Here is a 17,880-nt window from a genome sequence, read left to right as displayed (position 1 = left end):
AGGTACGACTGGCACCCCTCCTACGTTGGGAGGCCATCCCCAGCAGAGCCTCCGCAGTCTTCCTGCTCCCGCGGCGAATGTCCTCCCACCTCTTCCGGCAGTGGGTGCCCCGTCTGTTGTGGACCCGCAGGGTCCGGACGTCCTTGGCGATGGCACGCCAAATGCCGATTTTCTGATGGGCGCTGACCTATGTGACATGTACAGGGGGAGAAAAATAAAAATCAACACCTTCTGCATGCTCGATGTGAGTGGCCCCCCATCCCCACCCTTGCCATGTGGCACATGCTCTCATCTGTCGTTTGATGCATGCCTCATTTGCTCCCCTCCCCACCATCTTTCATTCACCCCACTCAACCCAGAGATTGGCCACAAAGCATGGTCCCAGTGTACTTACCTGTTGATCTGGAGGACCGTAGAGTAGCGCATACTGGGGGAGGACCCCATCCACGAGTTTCTCCAATTCTTCAGAAGTGAAGGCAGGAGCCCTTTCCCCAGTCGCAGCAGCCATTGTCTCTTCCAGACCGAGGTCACAGCAGCACTTGCAGTATAGGTCCTCTCCTGTGGATGATCAGGTATCGAGTGATTAAGCAGATAGAAAATGGCGGTCACGCCCGCGGCGGTGCGTACCGCGGCGGGGCGTAGCGCGACCGCCGGCGCACATCGTCATTGGCTCCTGAAACCCATAGGGTTCAATGTTAACCAATGCGGCTTTGCGCCGCGGTCTTCGACCGCCTACCGCCACGGTGTGCCACGCCAGCGCATTGACCTCACATCCCACTGTCGCACTTCACAGGTCAGGCAGCCGCCATTTCAAGGGCCCCCATATCTTAATTTCTACTGCGTCACACATGCCTAGGCCTTGCATCAACACTCATACAAGCCATTCAATGCATTGAGAATCGTGTACTGTGCAAGTTGTGGGAATGTACCTGTGGGTTGATTGACTCTGTGCTCCATGTTGTCCTTCCTAGGCACCGTCTGCTGGGACGTGCGAGGAGATGGAGGAATCTTCCCGTGTACAGACCGCTGGTGGACCTGTCGACAATGGAAGAAAGACATGTCATACTGACATACAGGCTTGACAGAGCCACTATACAGGAACTCTGTGCCCAGCTGGAGCCAGACCTGATGTCACCCATCCGCCAACCCACAGGGATCCCCCCACTAGTGCAGGTTCTGTCAGTACTCAATTTTTTGGCAAGTGGGTCATTTCAAACAACAGTGGCCATTTCATCAGGGATGTCTCAGCCTATGTTTTCCAAGGTGTTGTCCAGAGTGTTGTCTGCCCTGCTGAAATACATGCGGAGCTACATTGTTTTCCCTGAGGTGGGCGAGTTGGCTACAGTGAAGGGTGATTTCTATGCGCTTGGACATATTCCCAACATCATTGGTGCAATTGATGGGACACATGTTGCTTTGGTCCCCCCCAGCACGAGTGAACAGGTGTACAGGAACAGAAAAAGTTATCATTCCATGAATGTCCAGGTGGTCTGTTTGGCTGACCGGTACATCTCCCATGTAAATGCCAAGTTTCCTGGGTCAGTGCATGACGCGTACATCATGCGAACTAGCAGCATCCCTTACGTGATGGAACTACTTCAGAGACACCGTGTGTGGCTAATTGGTGACTCTGGTTACCCCAACCTGTCATCGCTTTTGACCCCAGTGAGGAATCCCAGGACCAGGGCAGAGGAACGGTACAATGAGGCCCATGGGCGTACTAGGAGGGTGATCGAGCGGACCTTCGGCCTCCTGAAGGCCAGGTTTAGGTGCCTCCATATGACAGGTGGATCCCTAATGTACTCACCAAAGAAGGGGTGCCATATCATTGTGGCCTGCTGTATGCTTCACAACCTGGCTTTGCAACGCCAGGTGCCTTTCCTGCAGGAGGATGGTCCAGATGGTGGTGTTGTGGCAGCTGTGAGGCCTGCGGAGAGTGAAGAGGAGGAAGACGAAGAGGACGACACAGACAACAGGTACACAGTAATACAGCAGTATTTTCAATGACATACAGGTAAGAATCAACACCAGCATTTTACATTTTCTTAAAGTCTCCTGCCTCTCTGCTGTCTGAGTTTCCCCCAGTGTATATTAACTGAGTTGTGACTTTCCCTTCCAATTTCAGAGATGTGGGCCCCACTCCGTGACCTCTGCTTTGTTTCCCCATGGACTACAGCTGTGTGACAGTGGTATGTTGTCATCACAATGTACCTGGACATTTTGGCACGGTTCTGTGTAATACATTTGTTCAAAAATACAGGCAGACTCCAGATTATTTTTGTGCAATAAGTGTGTTTATTAAAGTGCTCAATTTTGGGTAATGGTTGCAATTCGGTGATGGGTGATGGTGGAGGAATGTCCATGGCAGAGTCCAGATTTTCAGTCTCACAGGTGCATTGTCCATATGCCTGTGGAAGGTGGAGCTGGGGCAGTTTAAGGTTGGACAGGGTGACAATGTGGGTCAGTGGGATGACAATCAGGGGGTATCCTTTCCTGGCGGGGGTCTTGGCATCCTACTCTGTCTTCTTCCTAGATCTCAGGCACCGCTTGCGGGGTGGTTCTCCTTCTGCAGGGGGTGGGGTTCTGGTGGCCTGTTGTTCTTGTGTCAGGCCTCCTGTCCACTAGCGCCGGCGGAGGTGGTAGCCTGTTCTTGGTCCATGCTAGTGACAGGGGCCCTTTGTGGTGCCACATGGTCCCGCAATGTGCTGACAATCTGATTGAGAGCCACAACGATGGTGCCCATTGCGGAACTGATGTTTCTGAGTTCTTCCCTGAACCCCATAAACTGTTCCTCCTGCAGTACCTGGATCTCCTGGAACCTGGCCAGGACCGTCGCCATCGTCTCCTGGGAGCGGTGGTATGCTCCCATGATGGAGAATAGGGCTTTTTGGAGAGTGGGTTCCCTGGGCCTGCCCCCCCCCCTGTCGCACAGTAGCCCTCCCAGTTCCCCTGTTTCCCTGGGCCTCTGTCCCCTGAACCGTGTGCCCACTACCACTGCCCCAGGTCCCTGTTGTTGTTGGGGTGGTGGGTTAACCTGGGTGCCCTGTAGTGGTGGACACACCGCTAATTGACGTGTCCTCGAGACAGAGGCATGGGCCCGCTGGGTGGGTGCTGTGCTGGTGTTCCCAGAGGGGGGTAGGTCTGCTGTGGCCTGTGGCTGTTTGAGAGGAACCGACTGTCCCGAGGTCCCCGATGGGCCGGGCTGGTCATCTGGGTCCAGGGAGACAGAGCTGCTGTCATCACTGTGGGCCTCTTGTGGGGGTGGAATGGACATTTCTGGGCCCTCCTGGGCGGTGTCGTGGCGTTCGGGTCCTGCAGGGGTATAAGAGTATGGTTATTGCTTCAGTGTGTGCCATAGTGTGCAATGGGTGGCTGCCCGTGTACCCCAGTGCTAGCATTCCCTTGTGGGGGCTGTTGTGACGGTGGTTTGGGGGGATGGGTATGTGCAGTGGGCATGCTTAGGTGATGGGTGTCCATGGTTTGTGGTTGCATGCAGGGCTTGGTGTTGGGATGGGTGGGTTGTGATGGTGAGACATTAGCAAGGAGGATGTGTGATGGGGGTGGGGGGGTGGGTGGGGGTATGATTTGGCATGCCGGTGGGTGGGGGGGATGAAGTAGTTGAGATTAGACTTACCAGAGTCCATTCCTCCGCCTACTCCTGCGAGGCCCTCAGGATCGCCAAGACCTGTTCCTCCCATGTTGTGAATTCTGGGGGTTGAGGTGGGGGTCCGCCGCCAGTCTTCTGCACCGCGATGTTGTGTCTAGATACCATGGAACGCACCTTCCCCCGTAGGTCGGTCCACCGCTTCCTGATGTCGTCCCGATTTCGTGGATGCTGACCCACAGCGTTGACCCTGTCCACTATTCTTTGCCATAGCTCCATCTTCCTGGCAATGGTGGTGTGCTGCACCTGTGTCCCGAAGAGCTGGGGCTCTACCCGAACTATTTCCTCCACCATGACCCTGAGTTCAGCGTCTGAAAACCTGGGGTGTCTTTGGGGTGCCATGGGGTGGTGTGGATGAGGTGTGGGGTGGTGTTTGTGGTGATGAGTGTGGTGAGTGTGATGGTGTGCGGTGTTTTGTGCGTGGATGTTGTGTGAGTGATGGTGTAATGTGCCTGTGAATGCTCTGTACTAGCTGGTGGTGTCTCTCTCTGGCCTTAGTCAATAAATGGTGGTCGTAGGGGTTTGTGGGTGATGTGGGTGTGTGTTTTATATTGTATTGGGTGTGTGGGAGTTGTGTTTGTATGTGCATCAGGTGTGTGTATTTCAAAATGTCCAATGTGGCCGTGTTTTGGAGCTGTGTGTGTATTTTGACCGCGGCGGTGTGTACCGCCAATGGAATACCGCGGTTGAAAGACCGCCGCGTGGATTCGTGGGTCGGAATGGAATGGGCATATTTCTGTTGGCGTGACGGTGGAGGTTTGGTCATCGCCAGTTTTTCGCTGGCTGTTGGTGTGGTGGACTTTTGTGGATGTCAGGTTTTTGGCGGTTTGCCTGTTGCGGGTCAGAATGACCGTGGCGGTTTCCAGCGGCCGCGGCGGTGTTATGACGGTCTTCTGACCGGCGGTAAGCGCCTTTTACCGCCGAGGTCAGAATGACCCCCTATGTGTCCTATCCACCTCAAAGAAAGAAGTGAATGAGTCCCTACTAAACACCTCTGTCAGGAGATGCTTGACAAAAATTCTCTTGGGACAGGTATTAGTGGATTTGGCCAATCCTGTGATCCGGATGTTACTGCAGAGCAAGTGGGCCTCTAAATCCTCATTTTTTGCTGCCCTGTCTTTATCAATCACTTGACTCTTTTCATGCACTTGGACATAGCTGCTGCGTGGTTCTCAATGTCCAATATCCGCTCTTCAGTTGTGCCAAGTCTGGTGGAGCATTCGTCCAGGTGCCCATGCATCCCATCCAGCCACATCCTAAGGGCATCAAAGCGCAGGTCTATGTTCTTGAAGTTTACCTTTAATTCCGCCATTATCTCTTTGCACCCCTAGCTGCATCCATGCCATTCGGTTCCCCAACTCCCTGGTGCCTGGGGGTCCTGGCCAAATCGAATGAGATTTGTCAATGTTTTGGTTTGCCATCCCCTATTCTGCTCCAGAGTGATTGGGCAGGGTAGAGCAGCTATGACGGGTGGAATTAGCGACCTGCAGGCGGCAGGAGATCTCAACCAGGCCCAATTGAATTGCTGGCATGACAGACAGCCACGTGGTCCAGTAAGTAGCCGGCCTCACATTCAGAGTGCAGAAGGTAAGTATTGTGTTGTGGAAGGCCCAGCATATGCCATGTGTCAGTGCCAGAGAGTTTTGTGGGGCCCAGGAGTCACCAATTATCGGTAATGTTGCTGGTCCACGCTTATATATTGCCAAAGCGCAAGGGTTCCAGTGCGCTGATAATGGGGTACACTCTCAATGGTACTCTCCGCCGTGTGGCCTGAAGATCCAGTTCACTCAGCAGCCAGTGGTCTGCATTACCCGGGGGGCAGCACAGGGCATCAGGAAGGCCAGTGGTGTGTGCCCACCAAAGCCCAGAAGCACAGGGAAAGACATCAGTGCCTCCAGACAGGGATCCCCTCTGGCAGCAGGAAAAATAGCAGCAGCACCTGGCCAAGCAAAGGACTGCATGCGGCCCTGCCCTAAGGCTCAACCGCAACCCTCACCGCAGCGTGCCTCCAGTGACCACAGCAGGCTGCAGTGGCCAGGGACATGCACCCTCAAGCCCCAACACCACCCCAGCAGGGACCCAGCATCCAACCAAAATATCTGCAACCCCCAGGGGCAGGAGCTAGTTGCAGGATGTGACGGACAGCATTTAGTGGCTGATGGCGTCCCCGGAGCTTCATGGTCGCGCCGCCATCTTGGTTGGTGGTCAGACCACGCCCCCTTCCAGTCAAATTTACTCAGATGGTCTTCTTGTATAGGACAGATGTTGCATTTAGCATTCCTAAGAACGGAGAGGAGCGCAAGAATTTATGCTGGGGCATTGAGACCTCTGATGTTCAGTATATCAGTCAGATGAGTGTGTATGAGGGAGCCATATAGATCAGAGGGGGGCCAGATGTCAAGTATGTACTGCCCCATAAGCTTGTTCGCAATGTGGCGCATGAAGTGTTGTAGAAATGTGCAGGTTGTCGGGCAGGGGAAGAAGAGGAAGAACAAGAAACTTTGAGTTCCTAGCCTGGAAACATAGGAAACCTAAACCTGAGGTTCCATATCATCGGCAACAATTTGTATCACTTCTCCAGCAAGATGTAGCAAGGGATCTCCACCGCTCAAAAGCACAGCAACAGTTGAGAGGGAGTCAGTACCCAGGCCACTGTAAGCCACAAACAGTAGGAACCAGGGGCCTTGAAGAGGAGAGGTCCATCATCTGCTGGTTCTCCGGGCATGTGGATTGCTGCTGAACACCAAGCCTGTCAGTGGTCACTGTCTGGCTCTGATGCACTGTTGCGATGTTGTAGTTGGTGTAACAGTGCCAGCCTTTCATTGTGGCTTTTGGTCACTGAGGGTTTATGAACTTGCTTCTTTGTTGAGCATTCAGAATGAAATAGCTCTGTAGTAGGGGTATGTCAAGACTGAGTGGATGTTCCCCCCAGTGAGCGACCATATCAAGCAGTGAATCTGCTTCGTTTAAGGTTCGGATCTCATTGTTCCAGAAGGGGTGCCCCACTTATCTTTAATCCCTTTATCACAATGAAGTCAGTCAGAGTCCAAAGAGTTCCATGGCTCTGTTGTGTTATTGGAGAAAGATAATGATAAATCCAAACCTTTGTGCTTTCAAGGTCAATGGCATTTCTATCTCCTTCTGGGCTCAGGATGAGCTCCTTCTGGCTATAAAAATGGAGACAGGTGAGTACATCATGTGGTTGTCCCGGAGAGCAGGCTGGGAGTCTCGCTCTGTGGGTACGGTCAAGATTCATGTCTTGGTCACATGGCAAAACAGGCAGACTTCCAAATTTCCAGATTGGGCCTGCAAGGGAACCCCCTTTTTGCGGACCGTGAAGACCCTGGATCTGTTTTCAAGATCTTCCATCTGGTAGTAGAGGTCCATGTTTTTATCCCTCAGCTCAATAAGTTCTCGGCGGTGCTCATCCAGTTCTTCCTCGCAGGAATTGTTGGTTTGCTACAAAGAGCTAACTTATTGACCCAGGTAGCCGAGGTCTAGTCTGATATCCTTCATGTCTGCTGCTATGTCCTGCTTGAGTGCTGCAATGTCTTCCATGAGGATCCAAAAGAAGTTTTCCAAGAACACCCCCATAACCAGTGAATGTGGGAGCCTTCTGAAGCCATCTCTGCGAGAAAGGGTGCCGATGCGGGTACTTCCGTGCTCTGGTCCAGTTTTTTCAACAGCTGTTTGGTGAATATGGGCATCATTATGACATTGGCTGTAAGTACCGCCCACCGCCGTGGCGACGGCCACCAAAGGACCAGAAGGGTGGAAATCCGGCTGTGGCCATGCTGGCAGATGGCGTTAAGGTGGCACTGCTACTACCAGTAGCGCCACGCCAGTAGACCGCCTCTTTCGAGCTGGCGGCAATGCTGTAGCAAGCAGGCTACACCAGCATTCTTGCAATGTGCACAATGTGATGGTGGTGGCTGGGGGAGGGGCCCTGAACTGCCCCACTAGGGCCCCATGCACCTGTTCTTCTGCCAGACTTTTCAAGGCGGTGGTACTGCTATAAAACCGCTGGTGGAGAAGAGATTTGCAATCCCCAGGGCAGCGCTGCTTGCGGATTAGGACCGTCACCACCTCCAGACCTGGCGGAACTGTTAGTTCCCTGGCGGCCCGACCACCACGGTTGTAATGTGGCACTCAGACCGCCACATTGGCGGTGGTCTGATTGCTATCCGCGAGTCTGGTGGTCTAGTGACCGCCAGACTCATAATGAGGCCCATAATCTCACCCTGACCCTACCCTTACATTTTCCACCATTACCCAAAAGTTAATATTACTGAAATGCTAAAATTATTGTAAAAGCTAACAGTTTCCTTTTCCCCTTTATTAATCCTATATATGACACTTATTCCAGTGCCAAACATTTCCAAACACTATCCATGCCCAACTAAACCTAAGCATACTAAAATCTTAATTGAATATTTTATATTATTGAGCTTTGTTCACTCTTTCACATGATATTTATAGCATGTATCTTTCTTAATAATATTTTTCAACCTTCTAATTTAAAACCTTTAGTCATACTGACATGTAGCAGCTCCCTGTCCTGTCCCCTGCCGGAAGACCCCCTGGATCCAGGAAAGTCGGGTTTCCGACAGGGGATGGGGGTGGCGGGTGTTGTGTGTGTTGGTGTGTGCATGAATGCAAATGTATGTGTAGTGTTGTTTGCGTGTGTGTATGCATGTGTGAGAATGCATGTAAGTATGGATAGCTGAATGCGTGTCTGCGTGAATGTGGTGCAGATGTGTGCATGAATGAATGGATGCATGCATTTATGTATGCGTGTATGCCTGTGTGAGTGAGTGTGTGTATGCGTGGTGCGTCTCTGCGTGTGTGTGTAGGGGGTTGGGGAATTGGAAGGGGGAGCATGGATGGAGGGGAGGCGGTCGTCAGGGGAGTTTTTTTGGGGGAGGGGCCTCCTATCAGTGACAGGGAAGGAATTCCCTGTCACTGATAGGGTCAACCGCCATGGTTTTCGTGGTGTTACGAACGCCACGAAAACCATGGCTGTAGGCAGGGTCAAAATGCATGAGGCGGTAAAATAGCGGCCGCCGGGCTGGAGATTCTTATCTCCAACCTGGCACCTGCGGCCGCCATGGCGGTCGGAGTGGTACATTATCAGGTTGGCTGTGGTGGTATGTACCGCCAGCCTGTTGGCAGTACCACCGCCACATCATCACCGACCGCCGGGGTCATAATGACCCCCTATGTCTTTAAAGGTGGTATCCTTTTCAGTGTTTTGATGTGAGGTCGTGGCAGTGCTGTGAGCAAGCTCTGGGCCCAGCAGATGAAAGATGTGTCAAGGTACTGTACAACATAATTTACCAGACCATCCAGGAGCCTGCGTTCCCCCACAGGAATCTTAGAAAACAGGGTCCCGATGCAAACAAAGGAGTGCCAGAAGCAACGTCTCAGGAATATAGGGGCCCACCACTGAGACAGCTGCCCATTCAAGGTCATCCACTTTGGGGGGGGGGGTGAGACGCAGGTATAATAATGTGGAGAATCCGGTGATGCCTGTGAGAGAGAGTTACAATAAATGCTGGAATGCCCATAGGAGTGCAAAGTGTAGGGTGCCGTTGATGGGTCTAAGCAAGTGGGGAAAAGCTGAAGGAACAAGATCCGAGTGGCTTTAAGGGTCACAGCACAGGCAATAATTGCAATGTTCAGACAGAGGGCCCTTGCAGGCAGTAGGGTACTCATGGACGAAAAGGCAGAGTACTCAGTGCGGCCTATCACACCTCTGTCTGTTCCAGTGCAACATTCAAAATTTCTCATTAAGTGACCAGTTCTGAGGGATGTTCCTATTGCTTTTGAGGCACTAGGTAGTGTAAGCACTTTGTTATTTGGGGACACACAGGCCAGAGGAGAGTCATTCATGGTGGTAAGGAGATGCATAGACAGGGTATCAAACTGCCTGAAGTTGTGCTAGGCCGCCACAGGTCCGCCACATACATCTTGACTTGTTGGCCCGCCTTTACTGTCTGCTCCAGTCACAGAGCCTATCAGCCACTCTTTGGCCCAGGCATCAGTTGTCTCCCAGTGTAGGAGGCTAAAGGAGGCAGAGGGGAGCTGCCCAGAGAACTTCACCAGGCCGCTTGAGGTAACAGAGGCCAGAAGGCACAGGAGGGGAGGCCGACCACACACCAGCAGTCAGTTTACGGCCAAGGAAGATGGTTTCAGGCCAGCGTCAATACCAGGCTGCCAATTAGCACAGATCCTCAGTCGTCCAGCCTCAGCCATCCAGATGGATGTAACCAGGGACCAGCCAAGGGAGACATCACACGCCACAGGGTCAGGAGGATAGAAGAAGGCCACGGGTCAGAGAATGCAGCCCTTCGTGCAGTTCAGGTCCGGGGTCTCGAATTGGTCACCATCTCGGCCACACAGCCACCCGATCAGCTCCTTTATTGCAATTCTCTAAGGGATCTCTAAGGGACTGCTTCACCCAGAGCAGGGTGGGTCCTTGCCCCTTATGATCAGGGTCTACTTACGGCACAATATCATTCATTGAGAGGCCTGTGGGAGTCCCAAAAGTATCTTAAACTCTTTCAGCAAAGTGGGAGTCCACTGGTGTGGCCTAAAATGGCGCTCTAGAATGCCTCCCTGCTCCCTCATGAATTGTTCAGCACACAAATTTGTTTGCTACGCAATTTGCTCAAGGAGATGGTCATTGTCAATTGGCAAAAAGTTAGCCCTATCGACTTTACATCCAACGTCCCCAGTAAAAGGCAAACTTTGAGGCTGAACTAAATTGGGGGGCTGCTAAGAGAGCACTCCGTCTATGCTTGCCACCACACGTACCTGCTCTTTGGGTTGTCCTGATACTATGTCCCGCTGCACAGACTGTGCTTGGGAACTAACAGCATGACTGTCATCATCATCTCCCCCAGAATTGCTGAAAGAGGAGTATTCAGATGGTACTCAGCCGACTGAAAAATCACTTCCAGATTCTGCTCCATTGTCCTGTCCCTCAGATGGTGTCTCATTATCTGCTGTCTCAGTCTCTGATCTTTGCAGCAGGCACATTATCCCTCTGTGCTACTTTATGCTCTCAAATCTGCCACTAGACAAAAGCCTGATCTCTCTTTAGCTGGAACATAATCACAAGAGTTAGTGTGATATTGTTATTGCTGCCTAAAAGCTTTATATATATATGTATCTAGACCAATAAATATTTTTCCGATATCTCTCTTTATATATACATATACATATAGGGAGACAGTATATCTCTCTTTCTCCACATGTATATATAAAGTGTGAGGTTTCCCTGGGGGACCATCGCGGCCCCCAGGGAAAACACAAATGCATTGAAAAAAGTTGTCTCTCATGGGCAACCCCCTGTCAATTTCTTTTTTTAAATGTTTGTTTCACTTTTAACTCCTGAGGAGGTGCTCGCACCTCCCCAGGGCTAAATCACTAAATGAACTTTTTTTTAAATGTTTCTTGGGGTCCGACCCATTTTGACGAGTGCTGACCCCCCAGATGAAATCTCTGTTGCCTAGCGGGATTTCCTGGCCATGGTTCACAGCGCAGTCGCAATCCACAGCTAGGAAGACCTTTCAAGGGAGTCTCGTTTGGGAGGTGACACTCTCCCCTTTCAAACAAGGCCTCCCTGAAAGCTGAGGGGAGGGGGGCTTCTGGCCCTATTCTCCTCACTGGAGTAGAGAGCGGCCTCACCTGCTGTCTCTGCTCCAGTGGGGAAAATAAATTTGACATCAGCGCCTCTCACAGCGCACTGACGTCAGAGATTGACCATGGGGTTTTGGTGGAAGACAGTTCTTCCGTGTCTCCCCAGGGCTGTTTAAAAAAAAAACAAATCCTCCGGAGCAAAGCACTGGAGGATTTTTAAAGCCTTATCTGGTGACAGCTAATGGTCATGACCGGCACAGGGGGAGGGGTGTGCCTGATGTCCATTAGCTGTCACACAAACTATGGAGGTTAAAAAACATTATTATTAGTTTCAATCCTATATATGTCTCTTCTTTCTCTGTTATAGCTGCCATTTTGGAAAATAGTGAAAGGGTTCTTCTGAGGAGGTATTCTCAGTCTCTATAAGACTGCTTAACCATCAAAACCTATGTTTTGACACCAAATTGAAATATATAGGTCTCGTGATTCCTGAAATATTACATCATTACCACAACACATCTTCCTTTTAAAACCTTTTGTCCAGAAGAATTCGGCCCGGATCAACAATATCTACCCAAGCTAAATTACTTGTCTAATGATCCAAAAACACAAAGCAAAAAATAATTTCTGAGCAACATTTTTTTGGCAGAGGTATATCAGGGGGCCAGGATTCATATATGCATATGTGCAGAGTGTAATATGCTGTTTCTTACCGTTGTTGGGGCAGAAGGTAGGAGTTATGACTACTCAAAGTTTTGTCTCCTGTGTGTCATGCCATGCCACTCCAATACTGAACAACTATAAATATGTATCTCACATCGTTAGATGAATCTCCATGAATCTTTCCAAGATGGTGCTACTTTTTGACTCGATTGTGCATGGGACGTTTTGAGGTGATTTTTGAAGTAGGTCTGAGAAAAAAGGTGGGGCTACCTAAATGCAAAATTCCCATGTATTTTCCATTGACTCCTTTAAAATGGGCTACAGCAAAAACTGCTGAATGGAATTACAGCAAATTCAGCAGGAAGCTAGATCTTGGTCGGCAGATTGTGCCGTTTGTGATTTGATGTAAATTCATTCAGTAGCTTTTTGAGAAAAGAAGGGTAAATAAATGATTGAATATTTTGGCATTTGGGCTTGCAAGAGTCTCAAGTGATTCTCGCAGGAGTGCCAATTTAGGAATATAGCTTTCTGATTGGCCAAGGGAGCTTTATTTCCCTTGGGCTATCTTGCTCTCATGGGAGTCCAACTCCTGTGAGAGCGAGCACTCTGATTGGCTGTCAGCAACATGGGAAGCATATAGCTGGCAACCATTACATGATGCGACGACTTAGCTGCCTATTTGAAGTTTTAAGAAAATGAAGCTACATGGGGGCAGGGAAGGGGTACCCTGACCTCCTAGGCCCCATACAGGAGGGGACACAGAGGGACCCTCCAGGTCCCAAAAAAGAAACGAAAATCAGCAAAAACTGGGAAAATCCAGCGAAACTCTCATGGGATTGGGGGAAAAAAAGTTTCTGGGCCACAATTATTTATTGTGAGCCCCAGGAAGCCTAGCCTCAGAGCTGTATTCATAATAGGAGTAGGCTGGCATGGCTCCCCTGTCTGTGTATCTGGAGGACCTGAGGAGCCCACCCAAGGGCAAAGAAAATGTGTAGGGGGAGTGCGTGGTGCCCACCCCAAGCCAATAGAACCCCCAGGAGGCCCACCCCTAGAGCCAAACATAATAATTGTGGGAAGGTCGGATGTGCCCTCTTCCTGAGCCATCCGATGTCATGGGGAGCCCACCACAGGGGCTGATTATACTTTGTTATACTAAGCTATTTTGTATTTACGGGCTGGTCTCTAATGTATTGGCAATATATAGCCCAATATGCGTGAAATCAAAGCTTGAATGATGTCATGAATGGTGTCATCAATGATATCATTTGAGATGTCAATAGTAATGTAATCAATGATATCATAGAACATGTCATGAGTGATAAAAAATATATAAGGTCATAAGTAGTGCATGGCAGGGTGCAAGTTATAGTTAGTGCTGCTAACTAGAACTGGGGAATTTCTGTTTTTTTTGTTCAAAATATTAATGCTGTCATTGACAAATTCACCTAACTATAATGTTACTTTCACCTTTGGTTTTTCAGTGAATTTCTTAGTTGTTTTTCTTTAAACAAAAATAGATCTTTTATCAAACCTCACTATTATGTTACCTATGGTCCCCCACAGACACTCTCCTGGGGTTGTATGAAGCCACAGGTACCACACCCTCCTCCTGTCAAAAACGTTAAATAAGTGTGGGGCTGCACGGATCCCCCATGCCCAGGGTACCACCACCTCCCCTAGGTCATTAATATTTTTTTCAAAAGAGAGGTGGGGGCAGGCCCCCTCCCGAGCCATTTATGTCCCGAGGACCACCACCTCCTGGGGGTAGTGTGTGCAAAAGAGAGGACCATGGCCTTGCACCCACCCTCCTTCAGGCATCAATGGCCCTGGGGACCACCATCCCCCAGGGCCTGCTCCTGCAATCTACTGAGGAGCCCACCCTCGGGAGATAGCTTTTTGCTTTTGGTTGGCAGGAGCTGTGACAGCTCCTGCCAAGCAAAAGCAAACTCTAACTCTGCTTCTAACAAGCAGGAGCTGTCAAAATGCTCATGCTAGCTGGAAGCAGAGTTTTCATCTCTTTCCCTATCCACAGATATATGAACTGGAAAAGAGATGAAAGTATTGCTCCCACACCCAGGGAGTTGCATTTCCAGCAGGTACCTGCATTCAAGAGCAATGCCGGCTCCTGCAGAAGACGAGGAAACTACGGGGCCTTGAGGCTTCCTCCATGGTTCTGCATTCTTCAAACAGAGGAATATAATCAAATCTGCACCAAAGAAAGAAGCACTTATGTCTGTAAAATACAAATTGTCCAAGTTAGTTTTTTCTGCAGTTTCACCTTCAAAAGTTATCTGATGAAGACACTCAAGGAACAATTACATTGGCAAGGTGAGGTTAGGTGGTTATAGGGGTAGTCTGCAGGGCCTGGCCGCAGGCCACCGATAATTATCACTTATTATATTACTTATCTTTGATAACATCATTCATAATATCAATGTAACATCTGCAGTAACATTATCGAGGGCAAAACTGTGCATGATGGGGGTGCAAGTTTTAGTTATCTTAAGGCACAAGATATGATTAATAATATTTAGATGACCATAACTATAACTGCTGAATTTCTATGGTTTTGTGCAAGTAAATTCTGAAACTAACTATAATGCCCCAGTAATTTTTTTTAATTTAAGTTAATTTCTATGACTTTTTACATTCTATTTCCAAACATTAACACACCTGCAGCCTGTATTACTAGGTAGTTATATTTACGACCATGTTTCCATAGAAAAAGCATTTTCTGACTTGCCTATATCTTTGGCACCATTTGATGAATCTTCAGGAAATTTGCCCGAAAAAAAGTGTTGTGGTGAATCTAGTTCTGCATGGAAAGTTTTGGGGTGATCCATCAAGCAGGGGCCGAGAAAAAGGGTGCTAAAAAAATGTTGCATTTCCCACATTCATTCTAATAGGATTCTTTAGACACGTCAACAGTCCGAACCACTGGTCAGAATTACACCAAATTTGGCAGAAAGCTAGCTGTCACTACGCAAATTACACTTTTGCTTATTTAGAGTAAAACCATTCAGTAGTTTTTGAGAAATTTATGGAAATTCAAATGGTATATCTCTGCCCGCGAAGTATCCACGAAAAAAGACGAGAATGTGCAGGGAAATGCACAACTCTGATTACCCGCCAACACTTCAATCCAGGAAGTGTTGGGATCCATCTTGGGACTCGGCTTGAAAAGACTCCCAAAAAAACAAGTTTAAAAAAAAAGAAAAGGGGCCAGGGTAGAGTCCCCTTAGCACTAGTGGGGGGTCCCAGCAGGATACCCTCAGATAATAAAATACAAATAATAATATATAATTTTTGTTGGTCTGGGTTTGCAATATTTGCAAATTTGCAACACAAAAATAAAACAAAACAGGGATTTCCCCAGGGATTTCCTTTTTATGTAGGTGGGGAGGCCTGCATGCCTCCTGCATCCTAGGAACCACCACCCCAAGGTCATTAATAAAGGTGCAGGAGGGGGCTGTACCCCACGTTGCCCTGGGGACCTTCACCTCCCCAGGGCTTTCTTTTCAAAATATGCAGAAGGGCCCATGGCCCCCTTGCTGCCTCAGGGACCACCACCCCTAGGGCAAATATTTAAACAAGAAAGGGGGTCCCTTTTGGACCCCCAAGCCCTGGGGACATCACCCCCTGGGGCTAAGTACTTGTTGGAGGTGGGCCCCCTTGTGGAGCCACTGATGGCCCTGAGGACCGCCACCCCCTAGGGCGCGCTCCTGCTATGGTGCCAATCCCCAGGACATAGCTGTTTGCTGTGGCATGGCTACAGCCAAGCCAAGCCACAGGAAACACTCCGCTGTTTGACAGCTGGACCTTTAAAGCAGATCCTTCTGTCAAGCAACATAGCTTTCATCTCTGTCCACGTGTGTAGGGGACAGAGATGAAATGCTTCAGCAAGCATGGAGCTGCTGTGAAAGCAGCTCCATGCTTGCTGAAGCAATGCCCTTAAGCTTTAACCCTGTAACCTTTATTTTTTTCAGTGAATTTATACATATATATATATATATATATATATATATATATATATATATATATATATATATACACATTCATACATATATATAGATAGATAATAAATTCAATGAATTTGCATCTATCTATATATTTATATATTCACTGAAAAAAAGAAAAGGTTACAGGGGCGTTATAGTTAGGTTCAGAATTTATTCGTATAAAAACATAGATATTTAGTTCAGTTATAGAGTTCTTTCAAGTAATAAAAACTCACACCGTAACGTAACTCTAACTGGCGCCCTCGCCATGCACAGTTGTCTCATCAATAATTGTATTACAAATCTTGCAGTGAGAATATGAAAGATGGAATAGAATGTGTCATCAATGATATCATATGTGGAGTACTTAGCTGTGCATGGCGGATAAGCAGTGTTAATGTTACGTTAGGATATGAGTTTCCGTTACTTAAAAGAACTCTAACTATAACTGAACTTTTGTGCGAGTAAATTCTGAACCTAAATATAACGTCCCTGTAACCTTTAGTTTATTGGGTGAATTTCTATGTTTTTTTTAAATATTTAGTAATTTTAATTGCTATACTTGAGTCCAACCACAGCCACACATGGTCTATGTGGGTTTATTGTTTTGTTATTGTTTTTTTAACCCTTTATGGGCTTTCAAGGACTAGCGATGTAGCCTTCAGGGGCTCCCCCAGTCCATACATAATTTTTCTAGCCAAGCCACAGCAAACAGCTACGTAGGGGGTTTGGCACCCCCAGGACTTAGCAGGAGCCATCCCTGGAGGCTGGCAGTCCCCAGGGCCATCTATGGCTCCATGAAGGGGGCTACAGGGCCTTCCTCCATTGAGAATAGCCCCTGGGTGGTGGTCCCCAGGGTTTGTGGGTCCAAAAGGAACACCCTTTCTGTTTTTTTACACTTTGCCCTTGGGTGTGGAGGTCCCCGGGGTGTGGGAGGTATGCAGACCCCGCATGTATTTAATGAAAGCCCGGGGGTGGTCCGTGGTGCACCGCAGGCCATCCTGCATGTATTTAATAAGAAGCCTTGGGGAGGGGAGGTGGTGGTCACCAGGGCAGCATGGGGGCTGCGGCCACCCTCATATAAAAAAATAAAAGCTTCAGGGAGATGGTGGTCCCAAGAGCTGGTTGGCGGTGTGGGAGGACTCCCACTCAAGATTTTTAATGCCTCAGGGACCTGGCTCATCCAGGGGTCTATAAAAAAAACAAGTGCGGAAGGCTGCACTTTTTTCCATTTATTTGCTGCACATCTCACAAACTTGCAGCACACAAAAAAAAAGGGGTTTTGTTTAGCCCCCCCCCCCAACCAGTGCTAAGGGGCTAGGGTGTCCCTATCCTAGCCCATTTTATTTTTACTTTTTGTTACTGAGACTCAGCTCAAGCCGAGTCCTAGGATGGCTGCCAACCCTTCCTGGTTTGAAATGTTGACCGCCAAACAGAGCTGTGCATTTCCCAACACAAGCTTGTCTTTGTTCGCCAATGCTTTCCCTAAATTTCTCAAAAACTACTCAACAGATTTACTCCAAATAAGCAAAAGTGTAATCTGCATACAGACAGCTAGCTTTCTGCCAAATTTGTGTAATTGCGTCCAGTAGTTCAGCCTGTAGTCGTGTCTAAAGAATCCTATGGAAATTAACATGGAAAACACAACATTCTTTAGCCCCTTTTTCTCAGCCCCCACTTGACGGATTGCCCCAAAACCTTCTATGTGCAACAAGAATCACCACAACACTTTTTTGGGGGAAATTTCATAAAGATTTGTCAAACAGTACCAAAGATATTGGCAAGTCAAAAAACACTTTTCCTATTTTCCTATGGAAACATGGTCCTAACTATAAGCACCTACTAGTGACTGCAAGTAGGTAATATATATATATACATATATATAAATATATGTGTATATATATATATATA

Source organism: Pleurodeles waltl, chromosome 11 (genome assembly GCF_031143425.1).
Source record: "Pleurodeles waltl isolate 20211129_DDA chromosome 11, aPleWal1.hap1.20221129, whole genome shotgun sequence".
NCBI classification, from domain to species: Eukaryota; Metazoa; Chordata; class Amphibia; order Caudata; family Salamandridae; genus Pleurodeles; species Pleurodeles waltl.
Note: the sequence above shows the minus strand (reverse complement) of the source record.